Source organism: Cottoperca gobio, chromosome 14, assembly GCF_900634415.1.
Source record: "Cottoperca gobio chromosome 14, fCotGob3.1, whole genome shotgun sequence".
Classification (NCBI taxonomy): Eukaryota; Metazoa; Chordata; class Actinopteri; order Perciformes; family Bovichtidae; genus Cottoperca; species Cottoperca gobio.
Window position 1 is genome coordinate 15732042 of NC_041368.1, and position 20763 is coordinate 15752804.

Consider the following 20763-nt stretch of genomic DNA (forward strand, 5'->3'; position numbering starts at 1 on the left):
TCATTATTTTGCGGAGAAAGGATTGCTTTAGGACTCCATATCACTTCTATAATTGTACTGAAAAATCAGGGGCTACGTTTGAGATATAAGCATCCGGCTTGACTGAGGCCTCATTATCCAGAAAAATAAGCACAAAAACATGTTTAATAGATATGATACAGTCTATTCCAACCCCTTGTGCAGTCTGTGAAAACGCTAAGGTCAGTCAGTTTCTGCTTCATCCAGCTTCCAGCACTGAGGGTGAAAAGTTGAAAGCGAGATAGCACAGTGATGGCAGAAATAAGCGAGGAAGGGCGAGGAAGGGCGAGGTATGGCGGACAGGAAAAAGCTTGGCAGCGCTAACATTCGTGGTCGATGTGAAAGGGCGGTGAGTCATCGAATGGCAGGCTAATGTGTTTGTTTTCACGGTGGATTGACTGTAGGGTTAATGAAAGTGTTGCCCGTTTGGGCTGCAGCCAAAATTTAAACCGAGCGGGTGATTAGACTGAGATGGTTATCCTTGAATGTCAGTCTGTCTCCGACTATCTGTGCGCTCTCTCTCTCATCTTTTGTTCTCCTCTATTTAAGTGTTGGTTTAACCTCAGTTACTGAGGATTTGTCTTTGAGACAACAAGCAGCGGCACATGGCAGATTAGTCATGTTGTCTGGACACTGTGGAAATAACACGTTTGTTGAGCTTGTATAATTGTTTTGTGCTTCATGTTTGATTATATTGTTCTGCGCCCTTTAGGCTAGCGGAGAGCATATGGACTGCAGTTATATGGTCTAAATGTTTGAGCTAAATGAGGTGTCAAAACACAAGTGTTTTACAAACTACTAATCTGACATATTGGGACATATTGCTAAAGCAAATATGGTAACAGGACAGTGCAGTAAACAGTATGAATACAATTATCAAAAGAGAGCATAAGATGTTTAAACATAAATTAAAGGGTCTGTCCCAAAACTTGTTGTCCTGCGCACTGAAGTGCACTTTCATGCACCATCAGTAGACAAGTGAGTCAACTTAACTCACACTTGATGCACACTTTCACTAAGTGTTATTCAGAGCTACTGTGCGTGGGTTACTGCACCACACCAGTCCAGTTGTTGATGTTGATGCACCCAGAGACTTGGTTTAGGTCCGACAAAAATCAACAGAAGTTGAAGTTTCTGACATGTTTCAACAAAGATCTGAGCTCGAACTGAGCCATGTATCTGTGCGAGCCACAAGAAGGCCTCAAATGCACAATATGTAATGTTCTTCCATTAAGGGTCTCAAAAGACGGAGTTTGGTAATGTCGTTAAGTAGCGTGGGACATTTCATATACAGTACATATGATGAATTCTACCTCAGCTAGTATTTGATTAAATTAGAGGTGAGAGAGTTTTAACTGTCACTAAGCGCCACTCTTTGAAAGCGTGATGTGTCAAAACACATGACATCCTGTCTTTTCCTTGGCCTTCGCACCACACTTCCGTCTCACAGAGCATTACAGAGAGCAGTTGTAGTATGTTCTCACTCTCCTGCCTCTAAAAACATTTGTTGCCACGGCTCATGACGATAAATAAAAGCCACTGTTTATTTCATGTTTTGCATTCGAGTGAATGTGAGTTGAATGTGTCACCATGATGTTTATGCTGGTGTGCACAGGCCCTCTGTCTGTGCCCTGATGGACGTGAAGCTATTACCTCAACATGGAGCTCTGGGTTCCTCAGGGAGGGGTGCATTAATTATGTAATATTTGCCAAATTATATCCAGCTTTTGTGGATCACATGCTGAGAAAAGATTCATGCTCTCGGTCTCTTTCTCTCTATCTGTCGATTGTATTCTCTGAGATGAGAAGGGAGGCACTGATAGAGCATGAATGTGTATGACATCTCTTGTGTTGACTCCCAGCACTGTAGAATTGTGTGTATTCAGTTATTTTAACGCAATACTACATTTGTGCAAAACCATCGTAAAAAGCAACTTACATCATGACTTATTGTCTATCTGCAGGCAGCATTGTGTTGGACAGAGATCCTTAAAGCTACTTAAGAGTTAAGAATCATTTGCATAGACCATACAATACCACAATCTACAAATACTCCATTATAAATCCTGGATTCAAAATGTGTATTATCACCAAACTATACTTCAGTGTAAAAAGTGTTCATTATGCAGAATAGGCCCTTTCAGAGTGTTGTATCATTCTACATATATTATCATTCTGGATTATAATTACTGATGCATACATGTGTAAGCAACACTTTGATTCATATATAACAATGCATCATGTTTTATAAGCTAATCATTTACATATTGTTTGTAAAGTCTCAGTCTGCAAAGTAACTGGTACCTACTGCTGTCAATTAAATGAAGAATTACAATGCACTTGAGTACTGTACTTAAATGTACTTACCAAAATGTATTTGTTTAATGTACTGTACTGACTTGCTCAAATAGGCAGATGTTTCAAGTTGTTGTAGTGGTTAGGGTTAGGGTTAGGGTTAGGGTTAGGGTATCTTGGAGGCGTCGGGGTTTAGGAGGATGCTGACGATGTAATAGTAGATTCCCCGGTTTTAGTTCGGTCATTGCGTCATTTCCTGTCCCCTCTCTGCAGTCCTCTATGAAATAAAGGCAAAACCATTTTATTTTTTGTATTATAGTTGTATCATATTTGTACCTCAGGCCTTGTGTTTGCCGATTTTGCAAATTTAACGATTTAACGACGTGAAAAGAGTCAAACATGCAAATAGCATGTTACAGTTCATTGGCAGTGCTGACAAATTGGGGTTGAGTTGAAAGTGTGACAGCTGAGTTATGTCACCCTGCATGTAACAACACCAGAGTCATGTTCGGCGCCATATGTTTTACCACAAGCACACATTAAACATTAAAGTAGGTCATAGGTAACAATATGGTATCACTTTGACTAATGTGCTGTAAATTAAACATCCAAGTCGGGAGGGATTCAGAGATATTCCCCAGGCAGTGACATCATCTCATCCTGTCTCCGCTGCCAGCCCCCTGACCTTGTACAGTACAGTGTGTGTTGTAAGCGAATACTCTCTCTAAGTGGAGAGTCAAACATTCATAATGGGACTCTGTGGTTTGACGTCGGTGATGTCTTTGTCAATACCTGGTGCAGAAACTGTGTCATACTTCTGAGGAGGGCAGAGCGTGTGAAGCAGGCATGTTATCATAAATCCCTCTGCTTTAAAATGTCGGGCCGGCAATGTGGTTCATATTTACAATCCAATAACTCATGCGTCGAACAATTTGATTGGGTAATTCCCCAGCAATCTAGGGTAAGTCTTTGCATAATACAAACAGTGTGATCCTCCGTTTGCCCAAAGGTTTTGATGAAATGTCAAAATTGAGGTTAACCAAAAGTCTCAAAAACTATTTAAATACCATGTGTGGAAATGTCACCATATCCTCATTTCAAACTGAGAAAACGTAAATACTAGAAAATAAAAATATCCATCCATCCATCCATCCATCGTCTACCGCTTATCCAGGATCGGGTCGCGGAAAATAGAAATAAAATAAAATAAAAATAACTTTATTTAAATTGATGTCTTTTTTCCCCGTCTCCTCTTGTGCTTGATCATAAACTCTATATCTTTGCTTTCTGTTATGTTGTTACAGATGGAAGGTGGAAATCCAGCAGCAGTCATTTTGCTATATGTGTGCAACATTTCAAAGTGGCGTGCATTCTTAACAATTCAAGGAGCTGATAAGATTATAGGCAAGATCAAGATGGTTTGGCCACCTCCAGAAGAAAGCAGCTTACTTTTTGAAGCAAGGATTCCTACATGCCGACTGTTTTTGATGAGTGGATTATGCTGCAGAAGTGAGTTTCTATAGATGTTCTGGTAGATATTTTTGTTACAGCTGTAATCCAAACGGATCACTGCTTTGTCCTTCGCAAAAGAGCAACATGGAAACATTTCAGTCACCTTTTAAGTCTACCAGGATTGGGTTATACTCAAAAGATAAATCAAAAGAAGATCGTTTTCATGGGAGTGTTCTTTTAAGAGTCACTGGGAATCCCAACCACATCCATGTGGATCCCTATCATTACACAGAGGGAGAACATGATTGAATTAAACAGCGATGGAGGTAGAACACCACGGACATTTCCCACAGTAAAGTGAGGTCATGGTTTTAGCTCGAGTCTATTGGGACATCCACAGATAATGGAGCTGTATCTCTGAACACATGAAGAAAAGACAACTTCAAGTCTCCACTGGCTTGTCTGCTCTACAACCTCCAGCCAGAAAATAAATAAATACATGGAGCACATTTATAGAGGCGGCCTATTAGACCCGAATGAGCAAAGACTGCTTCAGAAAAGTTTTAAATGTTTTAATGATGTGCCAACAGCTGGGTCGTATTGAGCTGTGTAGTTATTTCCATCCTGTGTGGTTATACTATCAAATGTATACTATTAAATGTTCAATCAAAGCAGGAAGAGTCTCATTTCTACTGCAGACAAACATTGTTCACAAGCTTACAGCAAACATGGTTTGCTTCTCGTGATAGTAAGAAACGAGAGAACATTTTGGCTGTAAAATGTATTTTTAAATTGCTTTTTAACCCTCTGATTATTAAAAAAAAACCCACTATATTCATAGTAAATATTATATATATTTATCCTTGTGGTTTGAAAAACTTTGTTTCAAGACTATTAGCTCAGTGTGTCTCAATTCCATACTGTAAAGGGATATTAGTGTAGACTAAGCCTAACAGAACTCTATATTTTGGCAGGTTGTACACCAGAAATGAATATATTGCATTATTTTGTTAAAAAGAAGATGACACAAGATGGACGTCATTTTCTCATGTTCCAGCTTTTTTCATTTCATATCAATGAGGGGTTATCTAAATACTAGAAACACCTGTCAATATAAGACAATACAACTTACACTACAAACTACAGCCTCTGAAACGATGACGTTGAATCAACACCTCTCTAAAACTAAAACGGAACATTATGACCTTCTTGAAGGTACGATTTATTGCAGGACTGCTGAAGTTTTTAGCTATGTGCACCTAACTGAGTGTATTTATCCAGTATAAAGAAACAACAAACTCAAAACAGGATTTTAGTTTAGTATGAAGTATGAAGTCAGAGCTCATTTCTGACTCCAACAATGTCAAAAGTGTCTCCAGGAAACCAAACGATAAAAGCAATAACAGCAAAGCATCTCCATGGCCACTGTTGCCCATCAGAATCGCTCCCCAAACAACTTCCCCAAGTAAACATTTAACACTGTGCATCAAACTTAAGTTTCCAGCCAGTGAAGGCATCCAACGTCCATGATTAATGGCACAACGGACCAGACTGCTCAGATAGTCTATAAAAAGATTACAGTAACTTCATCAGTTTTATTTTCTCTCTTGCCTCTAAGAAACCCCCATCAGTGCTGCTCATAGTTTCAGCATTTAGGTCACATTTTTAGCTGCCAAAATGTCTCAACTCAATATTTATATCATGGCTGCCTGATTGTGCCTGATTCTATGTATGGTCAGGAGGAGAGGACGTAGTGCAGGTATGCGCCACAAGAGAAGCTCATACATTCTGCTGCCAGAGGCTTGAGTGGCAGCTCAGTCCAATTGTCTCTCTCGCTTTCCTTCTCTCTCTGCTGAGTGATTACATTCTCCTGTTGCATTTTGGATGTGATTCAACGATCAGACACTTTACAGTCAGAGCTGTGGCATGCACTGGCAGCACACTGAACACACACATCAGTGTGCAGGTTCATGTTTGTCATCTCATGTAGTCCAACGCTCAGACTATCAGACTGGGAAGAGATAATTGTAATTGGTGCATTAAGTCATCTGTCAAGTTATGCATCTAGTCTGGTGAGCACGAATTTAACCCAATTTTCTTTAATGATGGTAATTTAGCAGACGCTCTTATCCAGAGCGACTTACAGTGAACTAACTCAGGGTTAAGTGCCTTGCTCAGGGGTACAATGGTGGCAGCTCTGGTATTGAACTCACAACCATCTGGTGTTCTGTTTGGAAGTCGTACCTCTAGACCACTAGACCATCTCCACCATCATTAGTTACATGACTGCCTTTGCTCATTGGTCATCTAGGTAAAAGACACACTTTCTCAACTCTTGACAAAGAAACATAATCATCTCTCTTCATTCATGTCATAATCACTTGATTCTTTCTCTAACATTTCTGAAGCCAATTGTTCAATGTTTCCTCTCACGTTGTTGGAAGATGCTTCAGAAAGACAACACTTCCCTCTCTGCTCTGCATCGTTACTGTAATTACTGTGTTTGCAGTGGTGTAGTCATTGCACAGGTCAGTGGTGTGTCTTTCTCTCACACACACACAAACACAGCAACATCCTTTGCTGTCTGGCTCAAACACACAGATGCTAATGTTATGAGGCATGTAAGAGGGGCGTCTCCCCCCAAGAAAAGTAAGGGATTGGAGTTGAGACTTTTAAGAACATTTCTATGTCACTTTTATTGTAATTCAGTTACTCTAGGCCTTTATGTAAAGCTATACTTATCTATTTCACTCCATTAACCAAATCTACTTATACTGCAGCCTGAATTGAGCGTGCAAATGTAAAAACTCTGCAAAAACTGTATTGTATCTGGCCAGAGAGTTTTGAGAGACATGATAACACATGTCAAACATGGACACGCTGCATTAAAAAAAAGAGCAGTGGCTTTTGAGAGTCAGACTTTAAAAGGATATGCGTAGGAAGAAAAAGTGCATTGAACAGGACAGTTGCTCAAAGCAGAATGAGTAGCACAGTTGGTATGTATTGTACTTTCCAACATGGAAATGAGGCAATTTTTGAGACTTCTACCAAAAAATATCAGCAGTCACCACCAAAATAAAAAGAGTTTAATATCTGAAACCAGTTTAATGTGAAGCAATGAAATAGTTATCTGGTCTGATTCTCCAAAATCTATGTAAGTTCACTGTCAGATAAAAAGAAAATAGGCAGTGCAGTTTTTTAAAACTATGCTACTGACTAACGTAATTTCTTTAGGTTATCTGACTATTTCTCTAATTTATATTATTGTCTCCATTTTAACTAATATCTTTTATCATCTACTCTCCTTTTTATTGTCTTATTCTATTGTCTGGTTTTCAAAGCTATGAATTTAGTAGCTATGCAAATTAAAATACTTAAGACTCTTATTTGCTTCCATACTTAACTCACTTCTAAAAGAAAGCGTGCATGGGGGCACACATATTCCCACAGAATCTTTTTTTAAATTAAGTGACGCATGCATTCCTTTTGTGCGAACACACTTTCAGCTGCCTCTTGTCTGCCATGATGGCAGGTAGGACTGAAGCTGCGGGGGTCCTGCTCCACTTCAGCTACGTGACACTAATTTGTGATCAAGTGTTTCTTATTTCAGTCCCGTTAAGTTAAGTCTTATTGTATTGTTCTCACAGTAGTTAAGACAGCAATAAATGTGCCAACTAAAATATGTCGACTGTTGCGCATAAATGATGCATGTGTTGTATGTGAGGAATGTGTTCAATCTCGGCTCACTGGTTACGATATGTGGAGAGACTGTCACGAGTGATGGACCCACGGGCCCTGCTACCTGTCCACTGCAGCGGTGGCATTTAGATGACATTAATCATGGCGATAAGACGCTGACACTTGCGGGCCACTTGGTTAATGTACGACTCCACAGAGTTAGCAGTTACATTGAGAGGAGAGTGAACAGTCTGTAACACCCTCGGACAGCGTGAACATGTTGGATCTGGTCAAGTTGCAGTTCATAGTTGAGGAGATGGTGATGCTTCAGTATTACTGAAGGTAAAATATATAATACCTGAGAATATCTGGCAGCTTCATTTATAAGATAAAAGTCAGTCTGTTATTTGCACTTAGCTTTAAGCTTGCCTCTCCATGTCCCTGATGATGAAGTGATTCCAGTCACTGGAATTATTTGAGGAAGGGCATGTTGTAAAAAAGAACCATAAAATATTTAAACAAACTTTTTAGTTCAATTCAACTAACGAGCTGCGGGTTGTTTTAGATCTGTAATAATGATATGTATAGTCGGTACAGTCTTTATTTATCTGAGGTCCACTTTGTGTTTTACTGTCCTGTCTACGAGGGCATACTTTTTAGTAAAATAACCTTTTGGCTGGATGATTATGAAACACTTGAGTTGTGCTGCAGGAAGGGAACTTATTGAGTAGAAGATTTTATCTGCAGAGATGGCAGAATATTTAGTTTAAGACCAACTGATAAAATAACCTAATATCGTGATGAAATGTTTGACTACAGCGACTGTATTTAAGTATTTAGTCTCGTAAACACATGAATGTTGGGCTCTTTGTGTGCATGACATGAAAATAAAGAAATCAATCAATCAATGAATCTGAGGTTTAAAGCAGTTACATACAAACGTCTGGGTATTTACTGTACATGTTAATAATAACTTCTTGTGTGACTCTATAGATTTCACTTCTGATGGTGTGTTAGCTACGTGCTGTTTTAAATTACCATGTTTAGTATCTCTGGGGTCAAACTTGTGTTTATGCTTTATTGGACATTTCAGTCATCATAAAAATGTGTTGTTATACAACTATTATGCAACTGTATATACGATATTATGCATCATGATAGGCTATTGATTGACGGCATATATGAGGTCTAATTTAAGATCTGATTGTTGTTCTCATAACCTCAGTGTTGTGAAATGTTAGAGACATGTATAAATAATAAAACAACGTCTGGTGGTCTACTTTGTATTATTGCTGGAGGCTGCAGCTAAAGATGAAAGAGTGTTGTTTAAAATTAGCGGCAATATTAATTGAAGACATTTCTACCTTGTAAAATTTGAGTGCATGACTTTAACATGACTTAACTGTTACATGTACTATAATAGCCTCACATCCATTATCCCAGGTGTGTTTGTTAATGTTTATTCTTACTCTCACTGTTCCTGTAGGTTCTGCCAATGTCTCGTCACTCTGCTGTTAACGTAACTCAAGGTCATCGTTCACTCTGGAAGTGGAGAAAGCTCCAAGGGGGCTCCCCATCGGTGTGGCTAGTGTCCATCTGTGTCCCTCTGTTAATGTAACAATATCAATCTGTTCCTGCTGGGACCTCAGACATCATTTCATCATATTTTCTCTTTCATAAAGTGCACTCACATCTACATTTCTTTGCTTTTAAACCGGCAGTTTTGTAAAGCTAAGTCCTCCAATTAGATGACTGTTAACTGGACTTACGTGTTCCTTTTCTGGACAACGTAGTAACCTGTCATCTTGCAGCATGATGGACCTCTCTGACCTCTTATATTTCACCTTCCTTGGTGTTCATACCCTGTAAAAACGTGGCAAACAAAAGATGAATATGAGTATTGTGAATAATTTTTACCCTGGACTTTACAGCGCGAGTAATAACTGGCTATCGAATGTCAGAGTCTGCCTCCTCATGCCTGTAAAATGGTGAGTTTGAGGGCAATTTCCTGTAGCTGCTACAATTAAGTTCTCACTGCTCATGAGCTGCACCACAGTTCACTTGGAAAAGGACCAAGAGCTATGTTTTCAGGTGGTGTGGATACAGATTGATTGGCATGTTTAGCACCTGACCAAATGAGCTGAGGGAGAAACTAACATCGTTTCAAACATGCTTGGTGTGAACATGGCCTAAAACACACACACACACACACACACACACACACACACACACACACACACACACACACACACACACACACAAATGCACACACACACACAGACTTCTGTCACTATAGACCTAAACAAAGCTATTACATTTCGCTCGTCCTCATCGCCACATCGCCAAAATCATCATCTCTCCGACTGTAACCAATCACAGAGCGACTGCAGAAAACTCCATAAGACAACTGTTGGATATGAACTGCATCAGCGGAGGTCGCGTCGGGTTTTCAGCGCACACATTCATGAGTGTAAAACGCTATCTGATCAGGCAAGAAGAGAGATGAGCCTGCTGTCTAATTGGTCCCCTCGGATGATGTCAGCAGGAGAATGATCATTTCCGCGTCCAAATTGCCTCCATCTGGTTGTCTCGGTCCTGATGTTGGGGTGATGACAGAGATGGACTCATCATCGGGGTCCTCGGCTGGGTGATCCTCGCTAAACGGGGAGCTGAATGACCTCAGATTGCATGATGGGGGTTCCTGTGGCTGGGATGTTACATTTCAAATCAGTTGGGACTCATGCATGACGCTAGATGGATTACAGTCCTGGCACTAGCTCTCTGCTTTTTAAACGTCTGCCACTGAATGTGGTGAAACAGAGAAAAGGGCAGGAGGTTAAAAAGTTTAAAAAGTGAAAGAAAGAAAGAAAAAAGGGATTAAAGTAAGTAAAGCGATATGTGTCGGGCTGTTTGTGTTGAGCATTTGAGGAGAGGTACTCCAAAGATGCTTTTGATTACACGTAATGAAGCACATTAACAAACACTGACTACAGAATATTTTCAAGGAGGAATAATGTGTTTTTTAATATGTTTAACTACATATTAGAGGTTTGGTTCTTAAGAATCATACAAACATCTGCAACTGAATTAAAGGCTTTTTATAAGGAACTTTGTGCAGATCATTAGTCTTTAGTTGGATTATTTTAACTTTACACCTGTAAGAGTTTCTGTACAACTTGTTTCTCTTTGTTCCCTTAGCCACCCTGCCTGTGTATCTGATGACTGAACCTCGTACATTTGTATGTTTCATGCACTGAAATCTTGCCAGAAAAGTTATTTTTTCTTCCACTTACAGTAAATTGTTTTTGTTGAACTACCTGTCTATTTTACCAAGCCTGGAAGGTTTAAGATATCGTTTAAATGTCATTCAATTTATGAGCTCAAGATTTGAATTATGCAACAGTCTTTTGCAGAAAGGAAGTAGCCCTTATATTATTAGGGGAACGGGACCTTTGAAGCGGGACCCTTGAAGTTATCATACGCTAAAACATACATCATAAAACAAATAAAAGGGTTTTCTTAGTTTAAGAGGAGTGGTCCCTAAACTTTATATATTTAGATGAACAAATTGGAATCAAAAACAGCTATTAAACTACAAAAACTTATTTAAAACATAATTTGGTACACATGCAGCTATACTTTATAGGTGAGATTGTGTTTCTGATATCAGTGATTCTGTATGGTGACTTTTGTCTATTAAGAGATGATTCACTCGGTGTCCGTTTGACTTTATATCGCAGAAAAGATCAAGAAGGTTATAAAATGTACTGCAAAAGGCCATACAATCGATTTAAATCCACATTGAACCAGTGCCTCTGCACGTGCTAACATACATACGTTTGCATTAGTGTGCTGTGTTCTATGAATATGTGAGGATTTACATCATGTGATGTTATGTGTGTGTGTGGGTGACATGTCAGAGGACGCCTGGCACGACGTGAAGCATTGACCTCATCATTCGTCTTACAGTGTGTGCCTGAAGAAAGTGCAACATGAAACATCTGACGGGGAGAGTGACACACACACAGACGCACACACACACACACACTCCATCGCTCACTTATGCAAAGAAACTTAGCAGGAAATAAGATCGTCTCATTTTCATGTCCCGGTATCTGAAATCCTATCTGTGACTTCACAGAGAAAGTACCCTCTGATTTATGCTGAGTTCACAGCCTCGCTGCAGAGCATGTGTGACTTTGACATTCCTTTACAATCCCTTTCTGAATCTCACTTTGGTGAGCTCAAATATTCACGGGTGACACAAAATACGTTGCTGATCCACACACAAACACACACACGCACGCACAAAGTGCTCGGACCTCTCAGGCCTCTCACTCTGCATGACCTCCTCACGCAGCTTTTTCCTGTATCCCTCATGTCTTTCAGTCCCTTTTTTCTCTCCTTGCTGCACACTGATGGATGGTCCCCGCTGTATGCTACAGTACTGCAGTGTTTATGTAAGGCGCTGCTCTTTTGGTGTTGTTTCAAGCCTCCAGGGAAGAGGAGCCCCCCCTCCAGGCCGAGGGTCGTTATGAGTCATGGGAAGGGGCCTGCTAGTAGTGCATAACTCATCTGATGTCACACTCCTCAGCTGCATTTTGTGATATAAAACGTCTGCGAACGTGAGCCTTTTTAAACATACACTATTGGTATATTCTCCTTTGTCTTTGTGTATCTGTGTGAGAACAAAAGGAAAAACACTTTTGGGGATAGTAAGTGTTCCCATGCTTACATGATGTAACTCTACCTCAATTACTTAATTAAGCCACTTAAGCAAATGCTTACCGTCTTCAGTTCAAATGGTTTAAAACATGTGGGATCACTACTAACTGAGGCCTGTCCACAATTTCCTTTGCTGTGTTTTTGCCCGTTTTCTCCTAAATTCAGTCATTGCCAGTAAATCTTTGTCAGTCATTGCTGAGTCGTCTGTTGTTCTGAGCAGGATGAAGGCTCTAATGTGCCTCCACTGATGCACATGGAAGCCTAAAGCCTCAAGCATAAGAGAACATAATGCATGCAGAGATTATTGTTATCAGAATGAGATGCCCTTTAGTGCTGAGCAAGCATCCTGAGAGCTATTACAAGAACAAATACTCTCCTCCCCCGCTGCTAGAAATTTTAGCAGTTCTCTGTTGTGGGCGAGTGTTTTATTGCTAGCTAGAGAGCGTTCAGGACACATGCCTCCACCAGTACTATGCAAATAAGTCAAATATAGGATTGTATACTGCATATAGCTCACCTAAACTAGTTAACGTTAAAGCTCAGACAAGGAGGACGCAATTAATGTTTGCATCTCACGCTGTCACAAGCCTCTTTCTGCACGGTGATACATTTGGCGGGTGTAGTTAGGTAGAAAGGAAATAGTTCCTACATGAAACTGCTCACAACAAGGTCTTTGGATTATCTTGAGTAACCGGGTCATGATTTCTGGAAAGAGACATTGATGTTGAGGTTTTCAAATGTGTTTTTAAGCCGAGGGCCATCTAGTTCCATTATATTGGAGAGAGAAGCAAACATCTCTACGGCCGATATCTCCAACATTAATAATTTGCACTACAGGCACAAGGAAAAATACGTATTTTGCTTATTTTGCGATGAACTGTCCCTTTAATCCTACCAAACAACAGTTAAATACAGCCACAAAGACTTTATAAGAGATTATGGGTGCGACAGTGGCTGCTTCATCAAGAGCTTAGGACAGATGTGATTGGATCACTTTGGGCAGATCCAGGGTCAGTTCTCTGTAATACGTTATTGAAAAAGTTAATGTAAAAAAACAATCAGATGCACCTCCCCAACGTGGAAATGACATAACTTGTACTACGTACAAAGGTCTAAATGATCGTATACAATAATTATGGTGCACCTGGTAAAGGCCACATACTACATACAGTACATACAACATTTCCTGATGTTAAACTTTTACAGTGAGACAAATGATCATGCACTTGATTCCATACAACTATGCAGTGAAACATTAATTATTTCCATTGCAACTTGTTTTTAAGGGGGGGGGGGGGTGTATTGGGCCTGTAGACTTGTCATGATATTTGCAGATGTAATTGTTTGGCACGGATCAGTAGTGCAAGTCAATCTTACCCAGACCTTTAGCCTGATATTCACCAGCACTCCGGCCATTTCATCAAGTCAAACGAGTGCACGTGGAGTGTGCATGTCTTTCTGTTGTTCCGTCTGTCTGGGTCAAGCCTTTTCTGTCTCCCTCTCTTTCTCCTTCTCTGCCTTTACCTCCCTTTTCCTCTCTATCGCTTGCTTTCTCTCCCTCCGTCACCCAGAGGGGTAATTTACCAGTCTGGTAGGTGGGGGTGAGCAGTCGTCCAGTACACACACGCCCATATATAGGCAGCAGACGTTAGGTAAACGCTAGGTAGACGTTAGGTAAACTCAAAGCAGGCACTACTCAGTCGGCCACTTTATTTGTAACACGGACATGCTTCTCTAAGCTGGCAAAGATGAGGACACATGGCACTGCAGGTGACGTGGATGTGGGAAGTTGACAACAGGTGGATCAGAGACGCAGTGTGTGTGTGTGTGTGTGTGTGTGTGTGTGTGTGTGTGTGTGTGTGTGTGTGTGTGTGTGTGTTTGTAGTGATGACTGTGAACGTCTATGAATCACACTATTTATACACACATTACCACACTGATGTTCATATTCAGAATAACACCTCAACGTTGTTTAAAGAATTGTTGGCAATAGAAGCTGCATTTCGGTGCCCATTTTTTGTTGAGTGGTATTTTTTTCTTCTTATTCCTATGGACAGCTGGCCAAATGCAAACATGAGGTCATGTCTACATGTTTCCACTGTAAGTAAAGTACAATAGAAATTTGATAGGAGGAATAATAACAATAATAATCCATTTAAGCATTTTTTTCCCCGAATTTGTACCAAAGTAAAACCAAAGAACGCAGAAAGCCTTTGTAGAAGAAGCGGGAATCAATTCTTCCCTTTCTGGTGTGTGTGTGCATATTCTCACTTTTCTTAACTGGAGACATTTTGCTGTCTTGTTCTTATTATACCTTCACTATCGCTGTGTCCTACATGTGTATATAAATGCATGAAGTCCAGACAAATGTTCATCACTTTCATAAGTGCTTCCAGCTTGCGTTTGAAAGGATGAAATATGATGCACAGCACTGATAAACTTACATTTACAGTTTTACCGTCTCCATTTCACCAGACTTGTATGCCTATAGATATCCGGCACATTAACGTCGGGACAACACAAAGAGTTGTACTCAGAGTGAGTAAACAGGGCTGATTTTCTCATTGTACAAACTAACTCATGCTAATTCCTCTGATTACTTCCACTGTTAGAGGCTCTTTGAAATTTTTACAGTCAGCGATCACACTGAGGGAATGATTTGAGATTGTACTTCCCGTGCAAGGAGTCTTGACTTCACACCTGTATTAATGACCACAAGGAAATGTACAGTATATGGCTGTAAGCATATAATTTTCATGTTTCCCTTCAATCTTTTTACGGCAGTATTATTTCACTGCATAACTATGTGGTTCCATCAAAGCTGAACAAAAAGCACACCAGGATCCGAAAACAGAGCAATAAAACCACACTTTAAGACCAATTATGGGTGCTCAGGTAGCACTGCCTCTCTCAGTTTATTTTACTCTCACACACACACACACACACACACACACACACACACACACACACACACACACACACACACACACACACACACACACACAGCCACACACACACAAATATACAATATGTTCCTTTTCTAATTGAGTCGTTTTGAACCAAGCTCAGAGCCAAAGGTTTCTACATGATCACATCTCAGAAACATTTGCAGACTGGTGTAACTCACATCAAGTCTCTGCTGCTGGTTCAGTCGGTTATTTGTTATTTATCATTTCATGCTACAATCTCACGGCTGACGCAGCAGCTATTGGGAAAGCAAACTGCATTGCAAGTTGGCTTTATATCGGACCCCAGAAGCCCTGTTTGCTTAATAACTAATTCTGAACTGTGGAGCTACAATCTTTTGCCAAAGGATGAGCAAATCATTCACTCTAACAGCTTCTCCCATCCTCAGTCTCTCAGTGTTTAGGACACATAAGCTCCTTTACTTCATCTGTTTCCAGGTCCATTACCTCCAGAGAAACAACATGTTTCAGCATCTTGCCAGAATCAGACATCAACCCTCAGGAGCTGGGACACCAGCAGAGCCCAAACATTGAGTAAAATCACAGCGATACCACATGGTCCAAGAAAAAAACACTGATTGTTTCCAGGTATGCTGACTGTTGTGACTGTATGGCAGCTGGGACGCTGCTGGACAACAGGTGGAGAGCAAAAAGCAAAAGGCTTTGTGGATAAAAGTCCTTTTGGTCAGAGATGACATATTTTAAGATGATGCAACTCTTTCATATTAAGACATAACTAACACCTGTGTGGGTCATTAGTAAAAACCTGGCACTGCAATGTTGAGAGTAAGGTACATTATTTTTGCTTGTCCTTTTTAGCCTGCCTATTGTTGTTGCTTATTTTTCTTCCTTTTATTTGTTTTTCTCCCCTCCCAGGAGATGCTACAACCTGACTTCAAGGTCACAGGGATCAACTTGTTTCAGGTATTATTTTATTTGAGCAGTCTATGAAGAGCAGGTTTACATTTCAGGTTTTACTTCTATATTTCTCAACTTCTTTATTTCTTTGGCTAAAACTAAACTAAACTAAACCGTGCTGGGGAGCATTTATGTAACATACACATCTTTTAAAGCTACATTCATAAATGGATACCGAAGATTCATGAAATATATGTTAACGATGCACTACAGTCAGTGTTTCTCCTTCACTTGACAAACTTGACACTATTTTAAAATCCATAAGGAACTTCTGACGCAGTACCTTTTTCTTTTTGAGGAGTTTAGAGAGAGTAAAAAGCAGGGAAAAGCCCCAACTTTTACAATTCACAGACTGTTCTACCTCTCATACGTGTTCTGTGTGAGTATGTGTGTGTGTGTGTGCCTCTCCCTCTCTCAGACCCCCACCCACCCTTCATACTCCCTCTTTTTGGCAGTAGAGAACCAAATAAATGCAGCCCAACAGTCATTGGGGGGTTAGAACAACCCATTTGGTTTAATGAGGTGATGCTGTGTGTTCTCTCCTTCTCTCCTTGTCTATCTTTCTCTGTGCGTCTCTTAGCCAATTACACTGTGTCCTGTCTTACATCCTGTCCCATTTTTCTGCTCTCACTCATTTTCCCTCCTCCTTTCTTATTAAGGCCTTGTTGAGCCCTGATAAAACCTGCACCTTGGGAGAGGAAAGGGACATTTGGAAGCGAGATGGCGAGAGGGATGGTGACCACGTACCTACATGGCGTCTTTCTCCTGGCTCTGTGGAAACCCTCGCTGCAAGGAGGTGGGTTCCCTTTACAGCCTGTGTGCGGTGCTCAGCAGTGCAGCACCTGCAGATCAGGTGTCACTTTAAGTTTATGTAGCAGTGTTTTCAGAAGAGGGATGCATGAACTTAGGTTCTGTTTTATGTATAGTAGTTTAGTGTAGTTTCTATGAAATATGGGATTTGAGAGATTGTCATTCTTTCTTCTAGTAGAAACTTGCTGCTGCAGATTATTGACATTGATGATGATAAAGACTAACCACTGCAGAACATCTGTTCTTCTGTGAATGGACTGGTAATTTCTCAACCAAAGGGCAAATGTATCTTCCAGTCACACTGAGAATGTTTTTGTGAAGAATATTTGAGTTTGTGTTTTCCTGTATCAAAAAGTTTTCAAGAGTACTGCCAACTCCTCACTGGAGTGCTTTTTTTCTTATTAATAATTAACTAATTAATTTAAACATTGCTGCCATAGCTTTCCACACACTTAAACATACAGATGTACAGATAACACTGTTATATAGAACAACAAACCACAGTATAATAGCATTGTTATCATCTCAGCTCTCCCTCCTCTTGAGGTGTGAGATCAGGACATTGTATTTAAAACTTTAACGATAACTGTGTCCTTCAGACATCGTCCCTCCAAACCCTGTCTCACTGTCTCGTCTGTGTAAGCTTAGAGTTGGCTGATTTCCCTCATCCTCTTCCTCTTCCTCGAGAGCACAGGAGTTTTTAAAAGCTTTTGTAGGCTGTTGTGTAATTTGAATTTGTACAAAGTCTGAACCACTTCACACTAAGTAGAGCAAGGAGACAATTGGTTGTTTAGTTTCTGTGGATTGATTTTACTGAAGAGGACTGAATGAGTACTTGTACTTAAGTCTCTGTAGTTTTGAATAGTCAGCTCGAATCATAAGTAAACTGAAAACCTCTCAGCACAGAATATTTATGGTAACGGCTATGCTCAAACTGGTGGAGACCGTGTGATTAAGATAATTAAGTTTTAGATGTAAAGTGCCTGCATTAGATAGGAGACGGGATGACAAGAACAAAGGTCTCCGGCTGGACTCAAACAGGGAACGTTGCGATTAAATACATGGACTTTCATAACATATTCACTTGCTCATTTGAAATGTATTTAGCCAATGAGTGACCCTGAGCCTCCCGACCATGAGTGGATGCACGCTTCCTTCTGAGCTGTAATACGGTTGCCGGGTGAAGTTCGGTTGAAAGAAAGTAGTTCCTACATGAAACTGCTCACTACAAGGTCTCTGGATAATCTTGAGTAACCGGGTCATGATTTCTGGAAAGAGACATTGATGTTGAGTTTTTTTAAATGTATATGTTTGGCACTTGAGCGCCACAAGCCGAGTGCCATCTCGCTCCGATATATTCGAGAGAAGGCAGACGTCTCTACGGCCGGTATTTCCAACACTCTGTGAGGTTGTTAAGAAAACCCAACTGTTAGACAGATAAACCACATAATTGGACAAATTTAGATTTAAAATGTCTTCACCAAATTTTGTAAATCAGTGTTTCAGTCTCATCCCCCTGGGAACCATGCACGTCTATACCAACATGTGTGCCAATCCATCTACTAGAAGTTGAGAGATTTCACCGGATAGATGAAAGTTTGGACCTGCTGGTGGACCCTAGAAGAAAAGTCAGGGGATCACCACAGTCAGCAGAGTCCTCTGGGGATCACAAATATCTGTACAAAATTTCCTGGCAAACCATACAGTAGAAGTATTTCAGTCTGCAGCAAAGTAGTGGGCCGACTGACAGACAGACTGACGTTGTCTTCCCTGGAGCCACACGGCCAGAGTGGCTTAAAACAATATTAGTTATGATATGATATCATGGACAGAATAATAAAAGAATACAAACATTACTAGTAATTTGATAATGAGATATTAATGTCAACCTAAAAAAACTTCACCAAACATTGAACCCTGGACGATCCCTACATGTAAAATAAAAATAATTCAACTTTGCTTCAAAGTTTCAAAATAAAAGTAAAGATGAAATGTATTATTTAAAATATATATTATGCACTTTTTGAATCAACTTCTGTTTTATTTTAACCTGTCCGATTTCAATAAAGAAAGATACCTCTCGATACAACAAAAGCTTTTGGAGCAGGAGGTTTCTGTCCTGCACAATGACTGAACAGTTAAGTTATTTACTGTGTGTTGTTAATGTGCTGTACGTGGCATAACTGTGAGATCACATTCTTTAGGATTCCCTACAGACTTCTTCTTTTCACATCTGGGCTGTGGGATCTTAAAGAAAACCTTTCCTTTTATAGTTCTTCGCTCTCTGTGTTTCTATTTTTGGCCATCATGATTTGTAGAACAAAACATAGGTGCAGAAAAGTGTGAGAATTATGACCAAAGATGCCTTTCAGATGAAGGGGTGTTTGTTAACTCGGAGCCCAGTGTTGATAATCGCTAACAAAAGCACACATATACACACACGCTTTCTCTGTGTTAGTGAGGCATCTGATCCTGTATGTTCAATGTTATCCTTGGACAAATTAAATGGGTTTTATTAAGCGCTGGCAAAGAGGAGTAAATTACGCCTCTGAGTGATGATTCATAAATTTCACATATTCTGTCATCTGGAGTCTAAACAACAAAAACCCTGTTTATCATTAGACTGGAGTCTTTTTAATTTTGTATAACTTGTCATAACTTTAAACCATTATAAAATCATATTGTAATCTGCTGTGACTGAACTGGTTCTGTGTATCAGGTGTATATATACCTTCTGGTGGAGCAGCAGTCGGAGCTGGAACCGGCATAGGAGCAGGAGCTGGACCTCAAACTGGATTCGGACAAGGTGGGACTGGAACTGGATTTGGCCCTGGAGGAGCAGGTACTGGATTTGGCCCTGGAGGAGCAGGTACTGCATTTGGTCCTAGAGGAGCTGGGACTGGATTTGGCCCTGGAGGAGCAGGAACTGGATTTGGCCCTGGAGGAGCAGGAACTGGATTTGGCCCTGGAGGAGCTGGGACTGGATTTAGGAGCTGGGACTGGATTTGGTCCCTGGAGGAGCTGGGACTGGATTTGGTCCTGGAGGAGCTGGGACTGGATTTCAGCCTGGTGGAGGTGCTGGTCTGGGAGGTTTTGGACCAGGAGCAGGTGGAGGTGGATGCCATTTGTGTTTCCTATTCAATTTTATAAACTCTGATTATGACTTCAGTTTGAAGTTACGCCCATATCTATAATGCATTGTAATCTGCTTATAACACTGTATAAGGATAGTTATAAGCACTCATAAATATTCATAATGTTTAATAACAATAAGTATAATACATTATAAAGCATTTCTATAATTATTTATAAGGTCAACTATATACACAGTGCTATAAGAAGATTATAACGCACTATAAGTTTGTTTATCATTCATCATAGACATGGGCGTCATAGAAAGTGTTACCAAGTAAGAAATGTGAAGACTGACACAATTAACTATTCAAGAGAAAACACTGCGTTATATCACTACAAGTAACAAACAGGCATCACCTTCAGATGCAGTAATGGACATCAAAAATGATATCTGGTTTGTCTACACATCTACATGTGTGTTTTCAAATGTGTGTAACACAGTGAAAAAACGCTAAGAAGAAGTATAACCTTTATCTTTTGTAGTCTCATATGCCCTCGGATCCAAAAAGCACCCGTTTTTTGATACCTGCATTCATGAAGTAGCACTCCTTCAGCCAATCTGCTGACATTGTTCTCACACTGTCCCAATGAATGTATTCCTCAGGAGGCTATGGTGGTCAAGGACCTGGAGGAGTTGGACCTGGAGGAGTCGGACCTGGAGGAGTCGGACCCGGAGGAGTCGGTCCCGGAGGAGTCGGACCAGGAGGCTTCAGGCCGAGCACCTTCGGCCCAGGCAGTGGTGGACTGGGAGTTGTACCTGGAGGTG

The 20763-nt window shown here is 40.4% G+C and overlaps 1 long non-coding RNA gene across 1 annotated transcript; it reads right to left on the reverse strand.

The window, feature by feature from the left end:
- Positions 1 to 2451: 2451 nt before the first annotated feature.
- Positions 2452 to 19844, reverse strand: LOC115019337 (uncharacterized). The gene is made up of 4 exons (XR_003833472.1): positions 19594 to 19844; positions 9759 to 10150; positions 9213 to 9306; positions 2452 to 2590 (listed from the first exon to the last, which is right to left on the reverse strand). It is a non-coding gene; the product is annotated as an uncharacterized LOC115019337 (long non-coding RNA).
- Between the last annotated feature and the right edge of the window lie 919 nt (positions 19845 to 20763).